At 55.8% G+C, this 2,500-nt stretch overlaps 2 non-coding genes across 2 annotated transcripts; both read left to right on the top strand.

Annotated features, from left to right (window-relative positions):
• The first annotated feature begins 73 nt into the window (after positions 1-73).
• On the top strand, positions 74-1,884 carry LOC146143405 (small subunit ribosomal RNA). The gene has a single exon (XR_014500787.1). It is a non-coding gene; the product is annotated as a small subunit ribosomal RNA (ribosomal RNA).
• A 247-nt stretch (positions 1,885-2,131) lies between these two features.
• Positions 2,132-2,285, top strand: LOC146143404 (5.8S ribosomal RNA). Its single transcript, XR_014501119.1, has one exon. It is a non-coding gene; the product is annotated as a 5.8S ribosomal RNA (ribosomal RNA).
• The last annotated feature ends 215 nt before the right edge of the window (positions 2,286-2,500 follow it).

The following is a 2,500-nucleotide window of genomic DNA, read 5'->3' as shown; positions in this document are numbered from 1 at the left end:
CGCATCGACCGAGCGACGGCGCCGCATCAGCGGCGCCTCCTTCGTCGGCCTTTCGGGGCTACGCTAAAGTAGCTACCTGGTTGATCCTGCCAGTAGTCATATGCTTGTCTCAAAGATTAAGCCATGCAAGTCTAAGTACGAGCTCTCGTACAGTGAAACTGCGAATGGCTCATTAAATCAGTTATGGTTCATTTGATCGTACGTTTTACGTGGTTAACTGTGGAAATGCTAGAGCTAATACATGCGTGAAGCGCCGACCTCGCGGGAGGCGTGCTTTTATCAGACCAAAAACCGACCGGGCTTCGGCCCGCAACCTTTGGTGACTCTGGATAACTTTGCGGATCGCACGGTCTCGCACCGGCGACGGATCATTCAAGTGTCTGCCCTATCAACTTTCGTCGGTACGGTACTGGCCTACCGAGGTTCTTACGGGTAACGGAGAATCAGGGTTCGATTCCGGAGAGGGAGCCTGAGAAACGGCTACCACATCCAAGGAAGGCAGCAGGCGCGCAAATTACCCATTCCCGACGCGGGGAGGTAGTGACGAAAAATAACAATACAGGACTCTAAACGAGGCCCTGTAATTGGAATGAGTACACTTTAAAACCTTTAACGAGTATCCATTGGAGGGCAAGTCTGGTGCCAGCAGCCGCGGTAATTCCAGCTCCAAAAGTGTATATTTAAGTTGTTGCGGTTAAAAAGCTCGTAGTTGGATTTTGGGCGCAGGCGGCCGGTCCGTCGCAAGGCGTGTACTGGCCGTCCTGGCCTCACCTCCGGTTCTCCGCCGGTGCCCTTGACTGAGTGTCGGCGGCGGCCGGAACGTTTACTTTGAAAAAATTAGAGTGTTCAAAGCAGGCGATTCGCCTGAATAATGGTGCATGGAATAATGGAATAGGACCTCGGTTCTATTTTGTTGGTTTTCGGAGCGCGAGGTAATGATTAAGAGGGACAGACGGGGGCATTCGTACTGTGCCGTTAGAGGTGAAATTCTTGGATCGGCGCAAGACGAATGACTGCGAAAGCATTTGCCAAGAATGTTTTCTTTAATCAAGAGCGAAAGTCAGAGGTTCGAAGACGATCAGATACCGTCCTAGTTCTGACTATAAACGATGCCAACTAGCGATCGGGGGGCGTTAGTTTTACGACCTCTCCGGCAGCTTGCGGGAAACCAAAGTCTTTGGGTTCCGGGGGAAGTATGGTTGCAAAGCTGAAACTTAAAGGAATTGACGGAAGGGCACCACCAGGAGTGGAGCCTGCGGCTTAATTTGACTCAACACGGGAAATCTCACCCGGCCCGGACACAGTGAGGATTGACAGATTGAGAGCTCTTTCTTGATTCTGTGGGTGGTGGTGCATGGCCGTTCTTAGTTGGTGGAGCGATTTGTCTGGTTAATTCCGATAACGAACGAGACTCTGGCTTGCTAACTAGTTACGCGACCCAATCGGTCGGCGTCTAACTTCTTAGAGGGACTAGTGGCGTTTAGCCACACGAGATTGAGCAATAACAGGTCTGTGATGCCCTTAGATGTTCGGGGCCGCACGCGCGCTACACTGACCGGATCAGCATGTGCTCGCCTTGGCCGACAGGTCTGGGTAACCCGCTGAACCCCGGTCGTGCTAGGGATAGGGAATTGCAATTATTTCCCTTGAACGAGGAATTCCCAGTAAGCGCGAGTCATTAGCTCGCGTTGATTACGTCCCTGCCCTTTGTACACACCGCCCGTCGCTACTACCGATTGAATGGTTTAGTGAGGTCCTCCGATTGGACCTGGCGCGGCCGGCAACGGTCGAGCCGGCGTCCGAGAAGACGATCTAACTTGATCATTTAGAGGAAGTAAAAGTCGTAACAAGGTTTCCGTAGGTGAACCTGCGGAAGGATCATTAACGGTCTCGCAAACGCTTCGGCGAACGCGAAACTCGGACAAGCGAGAGAAAAAGTCTTTGCTACCCGGCGCCCGACCCGCGAGGAGCGGCGCGCCGGCCGGCGATTCGGTCACCCGGTAATGTTTGCGCGTCGAGTGCCGCGGTGCCGCGCGCTCCGGCTTCAAGCGTCGGCCTGGCCGACCGCTCGGCGCGGTCTATTTTGTCACCCTATAGTGCGAGGCACTGTGCGAGCGAAACAATCGTGGATGGCTCTTGGCGGTGGATCACTCGGCTCGTGAGTCGATGAAGGACGCAGCTAGCTGCGTGAATTAGTGTGAATTGCAGGACACATTGAGCATCGACGTTCTGAACGCAAATTGCGGCCTCGGGTCAATCCCGGGGCCGCGCCCGCCTCAGGGTCGCGTTGCAAACGTTCCGCGCGGGGATTTCTCCGCGCGGCTGCTGCGGCGTCGGACGCGCGAGCGCCCGTCCCGCTCAAGACAGCACGGCACGATGCGCGACGATCGCGACCAGAATCCCGCGCGGCGGCGGCGAGTCGACCTCGAAGAGGCCAACGGCTGGCGGCTCAAGGGCGGGAATCGAGGTGCGCGGCGGCGCGCGGCGCCGACGGCGAGCG

This window comes from Ascidiella aspersa, chromosome 5 (genome assembly GCF_963924565.1).
Source record: "Ascidiella aspersa chromosome 5, kaAscAspe10.2, whole genome shotgun sequence".
In the NCBI taxonomy this organism is placed as follows: domain Eukaryota; kingdom Metazoa; phylum Chordata; class Ascidiacea; order Phlebobranchia; family Ascidiidae; genus Ascidiella; species Ascidiella aspersa.
The sequence above is the reverse complement of the archived record's forward strand: the minus strand, read 5'-3'. Positions and strand labels throughout refer to the sequence as shown.